This window comes from Amblyomma maculatum, unplaced genomic scaffold, assembly GCF_055883805.1.
Source record: "Amblyomma maculatum isolate TAMU_Amacu unplaced genomic scaffold, ASM5588380v1 scaffold_15, whole genome shotgun sequence".
NCBI lineage: Eukaryota > Metazoa > Arthropoda > Arachnida > Ixodida > Ixodidae > Amblyomma > Amblyomma maculatum.
Window position 1 is genome coordinate 4,622,172 of NW_028146740.1, and position 17,662 is coordinate 4,639,833.

Here is a 17,662-nt window from a genome sequence, read left to right on the forward strand (position 1 = left end):
ACCGTGTGATTCTACCTGTACCGGCTCTGTAATCTAGCCCCAGTCGCCAACACCGTGACAAATCTGGTGGAGGTCAGGTCTGATGTCCCGTACCCCTACGCTAAGCAGGAGTGCTGGTCATATATTCGAGGAAACGCCCGTTCACCGCACTAGCCGCAGGCAACGAGGCCTACCACCTGAGTATTCCCCCTCGTCCATGACTACCAGTAGCCACGACGTCGTCGCAATGCCTGGCGCGACCCCCACCTACGTGACGTTGCAAAACCCCGAGTTCCCAACCACCTTTAACGGGGACACCTATGAAGACGTCGACGACTGGTTGCAGCACTACGAAAGGGTACCTACATTCAACCTCTGGGATGACGCCGCACGGCTTCGAAATGTATATTTCAGCCTCGAGGATGGCGCTCGGACGTGGTTCGAGAACCATGAAGAGCAGCTGTCGTCTTGGAGTGAGTTCAAACGTCATCTCGCGGCAACTTACGGAAGCTCAGATCGCCGCGAACGGGCCGAACGCGCTCTACACACTCGGATCCAAATGCCTAACGAAACTGTAGCGGCGTATATCGAAGACATGACGCGCCTGTTTAAGCGTGCGGATCCTACGATGTCCGAGGACAAAAAGCTGCGCTACCTCATGCGTGGCGTCAAAGAGCAGCTTTTCGCTGGCCTGGTGCGCAGCCCGCCGAAAACTGTTGCAGAATTCTTTGCTGAAACATCCACTATAGAGAAAGTGCTTCAGCAGCGAGCTTCGGCACGGGATCCCACCATCCACGCCGCCTCCGCCTCTGCTGAGTTCCCATCGCATAGCATGGACACATCGGCGCTACGGGAGCTCATACGTTCCGTTGTGCGCGAGGAACTCCGACTGATGTATGGCACACCTCAACCAGCTCCTTCCTCCATCGCCAGCGTTGTCCGCGACGAGGTGCAGCAAGCGCTCCGGCCTCCATTTCCAATCGGTGAACCTGGCCCTACTCCTCCTCTTACACCACCAGAGTGTCACCGCCATACTCCCAGGTGCTGCAATACTCTCCGCCCTCGTCGCCGTCCCCGATTCCTCCGAACGTAGCTGGGCCGAAAACAGCAGCCCCCGTGATCCAGTACGTCACAGATTCTCGACCGCCTACACGGAAAGCAGACGAGTGGCGTACCCCCGACCGACGGCCGCTATGCTTTCACTGCGGCGAACCGGGTCATGTCTATCGGCGCTGTCCCTACCGTCGACTAGGTCTCGAAGGGTTTTCCGCTGATTCTCCGCGGCCTCGCTACGGCGAACGGCCTCGAGCCGTTGAAGATTTCGTCAATGATCAGCGCCGGATCGTTCCGTCTCGTCTGCGACCATCTAGATCACCGTCACCCAGGTCTCGCCCGTCGCCATCTGCTACGAGTTCCTCATGGGCAGCGCAGGGCCGCTTGCTCAGTCCCCAGAGGGAAAACTGAAACCAGCGACCTTCGGGGGTAGGCTCGCTGGACATCGCGGCGCGGGAGACCCCCCATTGATGCGGACACGGAAAGACTACGCATCGACATTGGAAAAGTCCGCGGTTACCGATCATACCGCCACCTCGACGCCACCACGACGCACCTGCAACGACGACGAATTGCCGGTGGAACAAACGACGCAACCACGCACCCGCAACGACGACGAATGGCCGGTGGAACAAACGACGCAACCACGCACCAGCAAGGACGACGAATTGCCGGTGGGACACATGACGCAGCAAGGCACCCGCAACGACGACGAACTGCCGGTGGAACGGATGCTGCAACAACGCACCTGCAACGACGACGAATTGCAGGTGAAGCAGACCGCGTACACCAACGCAGAGCACTCAGACTCAGAAGCCTGACATTCGCGAGCAGATTTCGTTGGACATACCCGTAGTACTGGATGGTCGCCATGTTCGGGCTCTGTTGGATACTGGCGCTGATTATTCTATTTTGAGCAGCCAGTTTGCCGCAGTTCTCAAGAAGGTTTTGACTCCGTGGGCTGGCACAAACGTTCGCACCGCGGGTGGTCATCTGATTACTCCTCTGGGCATGTGCACGGCCAGAGTTCAAATTCAAGAATCAACATTTGTGGTAAGCTGCCTTGTTCTGAAAAGCTGTTCGCGTGACCTGATTCTGGGCGTAGATTTCCTTCGTAAATATGGCGCAATTATTGACGTCCGCAATTCTAAGGTCTAGTTTTCTACTGAGAAAGCAGTGGCCCTCAGCGGTGCAAAGCGACCACTCAATGTGCTTCGAGTTTATGAGGACAGTGTCACTCTGCCACCCCGAACCAGCACCTTCGTTAATGTCAAATGCAATGCCCTTAACGATGGTGACGCAATAGCCGAAACTAACGTATCGTTACTGTTGACACAAGGAGTCTGCGTGGCCTGCAGTTTGATACATCTTCACCGTGGTCAGTCCAAGGTACTTGTTACAAATTTTTCGCACGAGTATCGGCACCTTTTTTGTGACACTTCCGTAGCTTTCGCCGAACGCATATCTGATGTCTCCGAGTGCTTTTCCGCAGAAACCGTGCCACCGCCCACATCCCTCGACAATCTCGATGTCAGCTCAGAGCTATCGGTCAGCCAGCGCGACCAGCTGTTTTCATTGTTACTCGAATTCAAAGAGTGTTTTGCATCGTCGTCAAAAGTGAATCAAACTCCCATCGCCAAGCACCAGATCGTGACGTTCGATAATGTGCGCCCAATCCGCCAGCACCCCTACCGCGTCTCTTCGACCGAGCGCGAAGTTATTAGGTCACAAGTTAAGGAAATGCTCGAAGATGAGGTTATCCAGCCTTCCAATAGCCCGTGGTCCTCCCCGGTCGTTCTAGTTAAAAAGAAAGACGGCACGTTACGTTTTTGCGTCGATTACCGCAAACTGAACGCCGTAACCAAGAAGGATGTCTACCCCTTGCCGCGGATTGACGACTCTCTCGACCGCCTTCGGCGTGCAAAGTATTTTTCGTCCATCGATCTAAAAAGTGGCTACTGGCAGATTGAGGTCGATGAGCGAGATCGTGAGAAGACGGCCTTCGTCACACCCGACGGCCTTTACGAATTTAAAGTTCTACCTTTCGGCCTGTGTTCCGCGCCGGCCACATTTCAGCGGATGATGGACACTGTCCTCGCCGGCCTTAAATGGCAGTGTTGTCTAGTCTACCTAGATGACGTGGTGGTCTTCGCAGAATCATTTGCACAACATCTTCAGCGCCTGCGGTCAGTACTCGAAGCCCTTCGATCCGCTAACTTGACACTTAAGCCACAGAAATGCCACTTTGGCTACCGAGAGCTTAAATTTCTCGGCCATGTCGTCAGCGCCGCCGGCGTGAAGCCCGACCCTGGCAAGATTGCTGCTGTTGCGGACTTTCCGATTCCACGTGACAAGAAAGCTGTTCGCCGATTTCTCGGCTTGTGCAGTTACTACCGGCGTTTTATCGATAACTTCGCTGATCTCGCTGAACCGCTGACTCAGCTCACCCGGGGAGACACCCCTTTTGTTTGGACGCACGAACAAGAAGCTGCTTTTGCCGAGCTGCGTCTCCGTCTCCAATCGCCGCCTGTTCTAGCCCATTTCGATGAGCAGGGGGAGACAGAAATACACACCGACGCCAGTAACATTGGCCTTGGGGCGGTTCTCGTGCAACGTCAAGAGGGTGTTGAACGAGTCATCGCCTATGCCAGCCGTACTTTATCCCGCGGCGAGGCGAACTATTCAACTACTGAAAAGGAATGCCTCGCCATTATTTGGGCTGCTGCGAAATTTCGCCCCTATCTTTATGGTCGCCCATTTAAAGTTGTCACTGACCACCATTCTTTGTGTTGGCTGGCCAACCTGCGTGACCCATGCGGCCGCCTGGCGCGATGGAGCCTTCGCCTACAGGAATTCGATCTCACTATTGTTTATAAATCCGGACATAAGCATGAAGATGCTGACACGCTCTCCCGCGCGCCTGTCGAGCTCGCTCCACCAGACACGGATGACGCTGACAGTTTCCTCGGAGCTGTTGATGCTTCAGATATGTCACATCAGCAGCGTGCAGATCCAGATTTACGAGCACTGATTGATTATTTAGAAGATCAGCCAGCCACCATACCTAAGCGCTTTACTCGGAGCCTCTCAATTTTCTGCCTGAGAGGTGGTGTGCTTTATAAGCAGAACTCTAGATCCGAGTCAAGAACCTACCTCCTCGTGGTACCCACAGCTCTGAGAGAGGAAATCCTTTCCGCGTGCCACGATGAACCAACATCTGGCCACTTGGGCTATTCTCGCACACTTGCTAGGATACGACAGACATTCTACTGGCCCAACCTTGCCACTGTTGTTAAGCGCTATGTCAAGAGCTGTCGGCAATGTCAGCGTCGGAAGGTTCCGCAATCAAAGCCTGCGGGCCTCCTCATGCCCATAATACCACCACGAGCACCATTTGATCAAGTCGGCATGGACCTTCTCGGTCCTTTCCCTCGGTCCTCTGGTGGCAACCGTTGGATAATCATCGCCACAGACTATCTGACTCGCTATGCCGAGACCAAAGCGTTACCTAGTGGTACAGCGTCTGAAGTTGCCCATTTCTTTGTACACCAGATCATACTACGGCACGGTGCTCCTACCTGTATTATTACTGATAAAGGGACTGCCTTTACTTCAAAAATGATGGCCGAAGTCTTTCATCTCAGTGGTACGGCGCATCGAAAAGCTACTGCTTACCATCCGCAGGCCAATGGGCTGACGGAAAGGCTTAATAAGACCATCGCGGATATGCTGGCGATGTACGTCGACGCCCAGCACAAGACTTGGGATGCGATCGTACCATATGTGACGTTCGCATACAATACGGCAGTCCAAGAGACTACACGTTTCACGCCGTTTCGCCTCGTTTACGGCAGGGAGGTTCCGACGATGCTGGACGCAATGCTCCCTTACCAAACAGATACCGAACTTTGTTCTGACGCCGAGCAGTTTGCCCAAGATGCTGAGCAAGCACGCCAACTAGCACGCGTCCACATCACCCAGCAACAGGACAGGGATTCACGCCGGTACAACCTCCGCCACAGACAAGCTTCCTACAACACCGGGGACCAGGTGTGGGTGTGGACTCCTGTTCGACGCCGCGGCCTTTCAGACAAGCTAATTTGCCGCTACTTCGGACCGTATAAAATCGTGCGACGCATCAGTAACGTCAATTACGAGGTGGTCCCGGATGGATCAGAGCACACAGGCCGTCGGCTACCTCGTCCAGAGACAGTTCATGTCTTGCGACTGAAGCCGTACTTTGCACGCTGACTGACAAACTACATCTACAAACTTTTTTTTTAGGGGGGGAGGTTGCTTTTGTACGCTTGTGTGCACGTGTAACTGTGTGCGTTACGCTTAAGGAGGGAGGAATGCCAGGGGGCGCTCAGAGTGAAAGACGACGTTGAAGTGAATCGGCTCCGGACTCGCAGGACGTATCTAAACCTTGGACCGTGTGATTCTACCTGTACCGGCTCTGTAATCTAGCCCCAGTCGCCAACACCGTGACAATATACAGTGTTCTGCGACTTAACCGTCTTGGAAAATTTTCCAAGACGGTTTCGATAAAGTTGCTGAACACTATATACGTAGCCAGGTCTTGCTATTTTGGCTAAATGAAGCTGCAAGTGTGCTACTGCCTCACACTTGGTTTATGTGGAAGATATTCGGTTAAAAGAACATTACATACATTCACTCCAAGCCATATTTTTTTCATGCAAAGAACTACAGTCGCTGGTATCAAGACGAGGGCTCTACAGAAGCCGTAGAAAAAAAAAAGAAAAGAAACTACCTCGACGCTTCTTGAACGACGAGGGAAGGGGGGGGGGGGAGGGGGCGTGAAGAAGAAAGCAAACTGCTTCTCGCTGCGCGGGACCCGCTGCCCCCCATCGGTCCATCTTTTCTCCCTGCGGCAAAGCGGAAAGAACCACGGGGAGGCGAAAGGCATCGAGGCACCCTACCGCGGGGGGGGGGGGGGGGCGACAGGAATGCCGAAGCAGAGAGAAATAGAGGCGAAAACAACAACAAAAAAAAGAATTGTATGCACCGCACACAGGGAGATTCTCGCTGCTTTTGCAGCTTCTCCCCCCCCCCCTCCTCCCTTCTTGAGGTCACGTGGCCAAAAGGCGGGAAAACACATCCCGCGCGAGCTAAGATGCGCGGCCGCGCCGCCACTCAGTCGACGGCCAGCTTCCGTGTGGGCGCGATGCCTACTGCCTAATTTTATCGTCCGCTTTTATTTCGCGCAAATTCAATCTGTCTCAATCTCCTGCAGCAGTCAGCGTTTGAAAAGAACAGCTGATGATTGCAGCCACTCTGTACAGATTCTTCGTGCCGAAGTTCACCAAAACATGCGTAAGTACATGATCTTTCGGTCTTGATCAGAGGAGCTTTTTGCTAGATTCGATATTATACCGAACATAATAATGTATTGTTTTGGAGCATATGTTCACCTTGTTATATACTACTTGCATCTTTCTTTATATATTATATATAATTGGTGTGGGTGCTGATCGCGCAGGAAGACTGCTGAGCCGTTTGGAAACAAGGCTGCGGCTGGCTGCGGTGGCAGAATTGGCTCATTTTGCTGCAGTCTGGGTCCTTGGGTATCTCCTGCCCCAAAATGCTCGCCTTTTAATATGGAGGGACACTCACTATACCGATCAGGTAAGTCCAATTAGCACATATTTTGTTCGATACGACAGCTGCAACTGTTTCTGGAGCGCGTATCTATATGCGCATCTTGTTACTACGTACATTTTTTTTTTTTTATAATCGATGTGTTCGCATTTCGCTCTGATTGCGCAGGAAGACGTGCTGAGCCGACTTGGAAACGATGCTGCGCCGATGGAATTAGCTCTTTTCGCTGCAGTCCGAGGCCCAATCTCCTCTGCCCCAAAACGCCCGTCTTTCACTTCTTCACATCGAAGTGCATGCACTGACATGTATGTATACCGATCAGGTAAGTCAAATTAGCGTTGATTTTCTTCTATACGATAATGTACTGCAACTAATTATGTATTGTTTTGAGACTTATGCGCATCTTGTTACTGTAAATGCATATTTTGTAATTGGTGTGCGCGCCTTGCGCTGATCGTGCAGGGAGGTGATATCAGCTGATCTGGAAACTGGCTTCGACAGTGGAAGCTCGTTTCGCCGAAGCCCGAAGTCCTTGGTCTCCTCTACACTAAGACGCTGGTCTTTCACTTCTTCATGGTGGTGCACTTGCCGGATAGGTATTAGCGCTGATTTTGTTCGGAAAATTCGATTATCCGACTCACATCGATGGGACGCATGCAACCCAGTTAAATGTCAAATGCTATCACTGATATAAATATTGCAGCACCCCTCGCCATAGGAGCGATCAGAAGCTGTACTAGCATCATCGCTGCTGCCAAGCAAGCTCGTGCCAGGACTGAGTACAAGATTTATGCCGTGTTTATTATTAATATTTTTTTTTTGCTGCTGCTGTAATGATGTATATACGTGAAAATTGATGATTGAGTGATGCGGTATGCTGGCAAGGTAAGTGAGCCAGTGCGTTCATTTTGTGGATTTTGGAATTATATATGTGATGCACACAGATCTGAGCCGTTTCACATTGATTTTGTTCTGTGCGCTTGCTTTCTGGGCAAGCAGTTGTATTTTCATCGGGCGGATTATTTCCTGGTGCTTACATGCTCATGAGGTGTTCAGCTAATTTGTTTCAAGCTTTAAAAATTTAGAACGGGTTCTATAAGCTTCTAAGAGTTGGGCTGTCTAAATAGCTGTCTTGGCTGATGAGACAATTTTTAAAATAATGCTCGGTTGTTAAATAACGAAAATAGATCAGATGGCTTATCGTTAAATATCCGGTCGCTTTTGCTGTAAAAGTTCCATCTAATTTGAGAAAATTAAGCTGTATTCTACGGAATAAACTTATTGTAGGTTTCATGTAAATATCGCGGAAACTGTTTGTTCTGCCGCGTTGGAATCCCTCATACGCGCTCTATGACAAGCGCGGACACTTGGTTTTGCTAGAATTATTAAATTGCAGCATTAGCATGCAAGAACGCGCTTCGGGAGGATAAGGTTTGAGTGCGCTACGGTTGCAAATTGCAACATCATGACTCCAGCAAAACAAAGTGATCGCGCCTTTCTCGCGGATTCACGGATCCTGATTACCTATTGCGGCTTTGCGCTAATGCGTTTTCAGTAGGGTCGCATGAAGTCAAGCGCATAAAATACGTGATAGTGCAGTTGGTGGCAGTGAGCAGACATTATTTTTTCTACCTTTCCACCCTATATTTGCCTGCAATGTAAAAGTCTAGGCGAAAAGGAAATATTTAATTAAAACACTTGTCTTCATACAGCTGACCAAGATGGAACCTGCTGCAGATCCGACCAGTCGCAGACATCAAGTGATCGACAGGCTGCCAAAAGAAGGAGACCAAGCCTCAAGCCCATCTTCCATATGTGGCACACGCGCAGTCATATATCCACGCTTATTAAAAAGCAAATCGCGAGCTTTTTCTGAACGCTGTTGACAAATAAATTTTTCACCAAATACTTCAGCTTTTGTTTCTTCATGGCATCAGAAAAGCTACTGCTTTTCTTGATGCATTTGTATGTGCTACCCCGTTATATATGCATGGGCCACGATATATTAAATGCATGGCATGATACCTGCACGAGGGGCGATGCCGGCCACTAACCGGCGTCGGGAAGCAACCGGCCGACGTACGGTCTTTCGTCAGCAAAATGCTAGGGCAGACGAGCGGCCGACCATTCAGTAGAGAGATTTAGCTTACCGGAGACGTATTACGTCTCCCGGAGACGTACAGACGTAGACGTATCGGACGCCTACTGCGCATGCGTGAAAATTGATGTAGACGTATTCGGCTGACACCGGGCAAAACACGTTTTAGCTGTACGTATCGCCCATACGTAAGACGTATCGCTAGACGTACATGCAGATGATGATGATGGCTATCCAATAAAAAAAAGATAGAAGTTATTTGTAATAAATACTTCAAATAATGTCACAAAAATGTCACATGCAGATCCCCCGAAGTCATCATGTTGATGTGTTAGCTGTGTTTCGAATAATTGTTAATTTGAGCTCACTTTTAACCACTTTGCCACCTGCAGCAAGCCTGAACAATCCAAGCCTAGTTGCATTAAATCCGTTTGTTTTGGTGCTCGCATGGAGGAAGGAAACAACTGCTCGTGTTTGCTGGTGTTCGGTCGTGTGCTAGAATTTGCTCCTGCTATCGGTGCAACCTGCCCACGTTACGTTACATCATGCCGACAGCATCCTTCACCCTTCACGACAGGCAACTTTTAAGCACCCTATCATGGGATGAAATTGAAGACATGCATAGATTTCAACGGGAGCGCGATATTCCAAAGCCTCGAAGGAACTTACGTGAGCGTGGTACCCTTCAACATCGGCGCCAACAACAACACAGTGTTCAACAGGATTTTTAGATTCTAGAAAGAGGATTTCGGAGAGCTGCAGTTAGCCCTCCTAATTCCAAATGAGGCCATCAGTGCGCAGCGTGTCAGAGTCTCTGGCTCCGAGGCACCTTGGCACAGCTCGACTTTTACTTCGGTCATCTACTCTACGATATGACAAGTGGCTTGATCTGCAAGCTCTTCAGCGATTCTCCGAGGTAAGTAGCGCATGGTGTGGTGGCAGTGGTGGCTTGACGGTTACAAGCCAAATTATTGATAGCAGTGCTTTCTGTGTCAAATAAATATGCCCGCCGAAACATGTAAAGCAAAGCTGACTGGCTGTGGCGTTTCAGTAGTAATCTTTGAATGCGAATTAGCGCTAATCCTGAGGTTCAGAGCTTATCAAAACAGTCTAACACTTGTGCGACCGCTTATAGCGCTTTCAAGCGGATTTAAAGCGATAAATTCCTTGTGAGAAGCGGGGCGGGATGTCGTATCATTCCGCGTGCACACTGCTACGCACTCTCGCGCTACTCATTGCACATCATCCCCATCAGCTTCCATGTGTGCATGAACGCTACCGAGCCTTCTACTCGATATAACTACGTCAAAACCCTACCATTTTGTAGTCGAAAGGTACCAGCGCTCATGCTCCTAGGGATGATGGCATGGGGCCAATGCTCTCTGGCGCGTAACCGCGTTGTGTCGTTTCTAGCAGGCGAGCAGTTTTGGCTACTGTAAAACATAATATACATTAACGATTGCAGTTGACTCGTGCCCAGTCACCGAACGTCTGCTGTAATCATTTTTTTTTATGTCAATTAACTTAGGCACACTTGTGCAAAGGCTCCAACTCGGTTGTAGAGCTTTGGAAAGGTGCTCTCTTGTCGACATAGAATTTAGTGAAACTGTTTAACGTCCCGAATGCAACCAGTGCTATGCTGCTTTTCGATCTTGCCTACTAGCACAGCATAAGGTCATCAACATAAACACTAGCATACTTACAAGTCAATATTTTTTTTTATTAAATTAGGGAAGTCCACGGAAACACAAACTGAGAAATACGCAAAAGGTTGTTATCAGCACAAGTTATTTTTTAATTTGCTTCATGTGTTAGAAATACTCAACACAGAAATTTCATAAAATTTTATGCAATAATTTAAACAATGTAAGCAATTTTGGATTTGACCCTTATCGATATGAAAATCTATATTTGACCCTACTTTGACTGAATGAAATTTTTTTCAGAGTCGTTTCTAGTCTCTTTGTGAAAATAATACCTGTAAATGATCATACTGTGAATACAGCTGATGAAGAGTTGTAATATTCATTGTCACACAATCAGCAGCACTGATTTGCTCTAAAGGGAGCAAATAAATGCTTAGTGGGCTTCTGCTTCAAGCAAAGATGTGAGGCTATTTTCTATTGGTAGAAATTAGTTGGAATGTGTTTAATGAAGAGTTATTTTAATTCAGTGCACCATTGTATTGCCGGGGAATGGTAGATGCACATAGGATGCAAAGCGACAAGACAGCGGCAAATATTGTCGTTTCTTGCCAGTTTCGGCTATTTGCTTATGTTGCTAAATGCAGAAAGCCGCTGCCAACAGGCTAAACTGAATGTAGTCTTTTATAAGTTATTTGGCGAGCTTTATGCACAAACTGCTTCGTCTGCTGCAGGCCTATGTTCCCAGTGTTCTTATCTTCTGGCTTCAGATTTTCCTGTGATCTCTTCGTATCCTAGACAGTGATAAGGAAGTAGCTATGGAGAAGCAATAATTGAATTTACACTCGCAGTAGTCCACCCTATCATGCTAAAGCTGAGAAAGAAAGCTGTCAAGAATAAAATAGATTTGGCTCATTTCCATCTGCACATCAGAAGAATCTGGCTCATTTTTGATTTGGCACATGATTTCTGTGAAATTCCTGGTCTTTATTTACATCCTTACTGTCTCAAACCGTTTGCAAAAGTGAGATGTATATATGATCTTTCAATTACAAAAAAAAAAGAAGAAGAAGAAAATAACTAATGTAGTTTCTGAATTTCGCTTGCTTTGAAAAAAAAATCAAGTGTCGATGATAGTGTTGAAAAAATCCGGGAGCACTGCGGAATCTACACTGCAGAAATGTGAAAATCTAAGCGTTGCTGGTGCACATGATGCATCACGTTTGCTCTCATCATTATGAATTAAATGCACCGTCATTATCATTGCTAATGTCATCACTGCTAATTCCAACTTCATTGTCATCACTACTGTAGACAAGGAGAATTTTGATGTGTGTTTCACGATCCCGAGCGTTGCACAGTTGGCTAAAGCGCTCGGATGGGGATGCGAGTGATAGAGGTTCGGCTCTCAGCGGAAACAGGATTTCAATTTTTTCTGATGGCATCATCATGACGTCATTTGATTGACAGCTATAGTGTGACCAAACAAACGAATGCCGACAGTATGAGCCATTAAAGATTTTCACCTTAAAATTGATTGGCCTGTACGAGGTAATGCTAGTGAACTCTTCCAAAAGCAATGCAATAAGTATTATGCTACGGCACAGTAAAGAAGGTGCACACTGAAAGATTATTTTCTCATGACCACTTTATAGGGACTCTATAAGCGATCGTTGCTTGCAGCCTCTTCAATTTTTCCTCCTCAGGCGGTGCATGCAAAGGAAGGCCCCCGTGCTCAACTGCTGGGGTTTCATCATGGCACAGCAAGGCAAATTTGTCGACCGTCTGTGGCTCAGGAGGAGGACTTCTCTGGGCACAGGTGGAGCCTGTGCAAAAATATCAGGCACTAATGTGTACCAATGCCATAGTCTGCCAGTGGGCCATTTAAAGGCAGGCATCACGATGCAGGTAAGCCTGTTCAGTCATGTCTTCATTGCAGTAACTAGCTGTAATATGTTTTTCATATTCAGGGGAGTGCATTTCCAAATTAAAGCCTAACATCTCTGCTGCGAAAATTCCACAAGTACTTTTATATTTTTTGAGTTGGTTTTTGGGAAAGGGTACTCAATGACCCACCTCATGAAAAACAGCTTTTCATCTGTAAAGAAACGTGGCACTTAAGTATGTGATGCAAGATTGTGTTAGCATGTGGCATTTTATAAATTTGTAGGAAAAAATTGTATCTAAAAACTTGCAACTGTAATTACATCTCATTATACAAAAAGAACAGAGGCACCTGTGTAGACCCACATTGGTTATATTTTTAATTCTTGCTATCTCTTAGGGATCCTCAAGGAGACGGTGCACTTTGAGAACCTGCAGATCACCATGGGTCATAAATATGTGATCTATAGTGATGCAGCCTACCCCTGATGGCCTCTACTCTACAAGCTGTTTGGAGGTGCCGTACTGCAGCCTCATCATGTTGCCTTCAACAAGGCAATGAGCAGCGTTAGGAAAGCTGTAGAGGAAGGGTTTGGCAGCGTAGCACGGGATTTTGCTTTTATTGACTATTTCAAGAACCAAACTTTGAGATGGTAACAGGTAGGGCGCATGTATAAAGTTGCGCAATGAACTGCGGAACATCTTTGTACAGCTGTCATGTGTCTGTGTACTTTGTCTTGTGTCTGCCTCAGTTAGTACCTTGTGCCTTTTCAGACATAAGTGTCGGCCTACGTCCTGCGGTCAAAAAATTTGGAACACTTTTTTTTTTAGGCTGCCTTTCTCAGTAAAATATAGACAAGCATGGCAAGCAGTGACCTTCATAGTTGAGGCATTTGTCAACAGTCGCAGAATTCATCTCTGTATTCCTTACAGCAATAATTGCAGCATGCAGTGGTGCATATCTTGTAAATAGGGTAAGTGCACTAGGAAACTTGGACATCAGAAACAAGTGGACAGGAGGCTTGCAGACTCACAACTGGATTTACTAAGTAAAGATGACACATAAAGTGCACAAAACCGCATGCTCAACGCTATACTTTTGCTTGCTGTATATATGTGCTCTTTCGGTTAGTAAAATACAGTTGTGAGCCTATGTACGTCCATGTCCACTTCTGTTTCTGTTGTCCGTGTTTTCTAGAACAGTTACTCCATTTCCAAGATGAGCATCACTGAATGCAACAATGCTACCCAAAGATTTATGCTGTTCATTTGTTGACGCTGTTATGCCGAGATGCAGCTTTATGAATTTTTTTTTTATGCGAGATGCAGCAATATTTATCTCGATTGATTGCAGCAGTGCATGACTACTTTCTCGTTGTTCTCGTCTCACAGTGTTCAACATGACATGGTGTGTGCGTGGTGGCGTTTAGGGTGGCGTGTGATAGTGTTCGTGCTCAAATGCAGGGGTTTTTGCCTGAGTGTTGTGTGCAGCGATATGACAGCTTCGGTTTGCCATCTCGCTACTTGGCGAACTGAAAGGACGCGATGACTGGTTCGGCATTGTCTCCCATGCTCCTTTGACTGCGTGACCGTCTACCGGTGAACACCCGACAGCTGCGCTCGGGACCAACGGCTTCACTTGTTCCCAACGCTAACTTCGAACTGTTAGTGGCACGAGATGCTTGTGACCGCAAATATGTACTAGACCACCAGTCTGAACGCTGTACTTGAGTTGTGCTGCGTGGGCCGTCTCTAGTGTTTCACCCGAACGGTTGTGTGTGCATTTGTGTATTGTCTAGATTAAGGAAAGGTGGCATCTGAGTTATAAAAGTGTCTGTATTTGTGAAGTGCCATCTGCTTTGGCGAACCACCACAGCTTGTCTTTGTCAGGCTGTCTGACGGCTTCAGTGAGAACCTGTGCTACCAGATGCAAAAAGTGATGATGCCATTTTATGGTTTTTCACTTCATGCCGCTAATTCACAGCTCATATATTCATTGATCGCATGTGCTGCTAGAGTCATTATTCAGAGTTTTCTGTACACTACTGAATTAATTGTACTCTCATTGAGCTGTCATGTTGTCATCATGCCCGAGACGCTTTGCATTGTAGCCCCATCCAGTAGTGCAGCCAGAGCTAGAGTTTTACCATAGTTGGCATCAACGAATGCCGCAGATGCCCTCTCCCTCTGTTTCCGCACTTTTTTTTTCATAAACTAAAGTCGCCTTTGAATCTCCTAGATTTTAACCTTGCAAAACTGTGTCTAGTCAGGCCAAAGCTATCACGCATATCTTTCTTTTCTTTTTTTTTTTGCAGCTGTGGGTTTCGTGGACCCTGAAAATCACTTCGCCAGCCCTTATTTGAGAAACACTGACCTATGATATGCTTTTAGCAATTACCACTAAGTGACGGGACATTTTGAATTTCTTTTGGTGAAGTGGTGACCACAGGCCACTAACAGTGTTTTCAACGTTGTAGCTGAGGCTCACTTGAGAGAGGTTGTGCACATATTTTTTTTTTTCGAGTCATTGCATATGTTTACAATTCTAACAATGCAAATATTTCTTAAAATATGCAATTTAAAATTAGTGTAATGCCCTTTGCAGATAATTTTGGACCTGTATTTGCGAAACTGTAGCCTTAGCTACTCATGCACCATAAAATGCAAGAACAGAAACACACCGACAGCATTTGTGTTGCAAAAATGTATTTGGGATTTATTTGGCAAAGTGAACATGGTCGAGAGAGTTTTGGAGAAAATAAATTGGTGCTATCTGCAATGTGATATAGTGCCAACATAAATAACTTTCATTCTTTCATCAGCGCAATCAGCATCTTGTCAACTGATTGCCAAGATTTCACCAGCTGATCTTCACATGTCCACCTTCACACGGGGCAGTGTTCTTCACCATGTGCTGCATAAAAAATCCGTATTGTATTCTTCTACCTTCCTGGAATGAAAAGGTGCAGTGTTCACAGAAATTACTGTAAAATTAAAGCTGTTATGAGAAAGCTGGAGGTTGTTTAATATTGCTCTCCAGCTGGTATTGCAGTGAATAACTACGCACATGATTATTCATGAAATGTTTGGGCATATGGCATACCCCTATATCGTGGCACTTCTGTGCAGCAGTCTCCTCTTGTGAATGCACCTATCGGGGGTGGAATTGCCGCTCCATTTGCTTCATTCTGCTCCCAAACTGCTTTTCCTGCTCTATCCTGCTCCAAAATGCAATATTGCTCCAAAACTGCTCCGAACTGGCTGTTTTAATGTTCTACCATCAAATTTAGTGTAACACGCAAACAATGTCTTTGCACCAGTGGCAAAGATATAACGCATCTAGCACTGGGCTTAATACAAACGAAATTTTTGTAAGGGAAGGAAGCATTTGGCATAATAAATATTTGCAAGTAAATTTAATATGAGTCACTGGCGATTGGAGATAATTGCAAAAAAAATGCACTGTGCATGTGCCGTAGCACCTCCTCTCAGCCTTTGGATCACCGGTGGAGGGAGAAGCAAGAGCAGCAAGCGAAGCAGATAGACGCAAACTACCGTGAGTCGTTAGGAAGGAAACTTGTCCGACTGGAAAAACCACATGAGTTATTCTAATGGTTGTGGTCTAAGAACAAGCAGGCACCTATCGAGCCTCTTTTTCAGTAACAAGCTTGTCGGGCCTACGGCAGACAAAATCATACTTGAATCGTTATGGGCTGGTACTCCAAAGATGTCACTCACTAGGAAGCGTCTCAAGAGTGTTGGAAAGCCATACAGGGCCTATTGCCAAGATTTAAAAAATGAGCCCCAGCATTGCTCAAGCAAAGAATGATAAAACTATTGGAAGGAGGTAGTGAAGTAAAAATGCTGAAGGATGAAAAGGCTGCCCTTCAGTGCCATCTACATTTCCTGAAGGCACTACTGACCACTGCTCAGGAATTTATCAGCACAGGCATAGGATCAAAAAGGGATATGCACAAGATAGAGAGCAGAAATGTCATGTCCATTAATCTGAGCTCCAAATTAGTGGCATTGCTTGAGTGCATTGAAGTGGTAAACTTGACATTTGAATCTGTCAAGTCAGAATAGGCAAATGCGTTAGGTCACAAGGTCACACTAGATGTTCAGTTATAAAGCACACCAGCAAGCATTTTGTTTGCTGCTAGTCTGTTCCAAGTTGTTGGCCGTTGTCTTGTCAGAAATGAGTGCGAAGTTGGACAGGCATTGAACTTGCATAAAAAGGAAGAGCTCATCTTTTTCTGTCAAAGAAAAAAACAATTACTACAATTATCAGAGGCATTTGACCTTAGGAACCCGCTCCAAAACATAATTCAAATGCTCCAAAACTCTTGTCTCGCTGCTCCCAAAGCTGCTTCAAAATGCTTGAGCCTGCTTCCACCCCTGACATATGTATCAGACCCATTGATGACTGTCTTTAGTGGTAACGGCACATACCCACGGCGGGGAATAGGCCATGGTATATAGCAAGTACAAAAGGTTCATGGACAAGCAATTGAGTATTTTGATAATTACGAATCTTAAACTAGAATTTCATGAAAAAAAAGAAAGGAAAAGAAAAGGCAGTGAATTCTCATTATAGCAATCTGCCTGGTGTGATTATATAGTTGTGAACAGAATTGCACACAGGTTGTAGGGTATATCCCTTGGCACTTGCCCCGAAGGAGAGGAGAATAAACACAAATAGCATGCCTGAGTAATCACCATTTGAACGATCTAACAGTCACTAACAGTGTTTCACAAGGAAGCCTGCTTTGGCCACTGTTGTTGAAAGTGTTCATCAAAGACATTGCCCACATCGACATATCCATTAAATTTGTCGTACATATATAGGGTGGATCTGGTACATATGATATGGGCATGTCCAGAAATCTAAAATATACATCGAGAGACAAAAAATAATTTTGGGAAACTACTGTCGAGCTCACGCCCTGAAACTGTGCTAGGTCTAATCCGACTAGCTGACGTCGCCCATGTCCAAGGACTCCAGGCCGTCATCTTTGCGGATAAGTTGACACCTATCTTGCGCCTGTTGGATATTTATTAGTTTTGCCACCACCACATGCAGATGACTGTTCTATTATGACCGGCACAGATGCAGACACGTTGACAAATAAAGCAAAGCCTTCCTGTTAACATTATTGTTGTGGCTTCAATCAAACAAACTTAATATAAATTGTTCAAAGACAACGCTAATTATTTTCCCAGAAAGAAATTTTCTTTTTAATCGTGCTGTCAGCAATGAAAGTCGGAACATTACAATTGTAGGCTCGCAGAGAATACTAAGTGTCACGTTCAACAGCAATCTATACTAGGACTTGCCTGTTGCTGGCATATGCAAAAGATTTTCCATGGTATTTGATGTTATTTT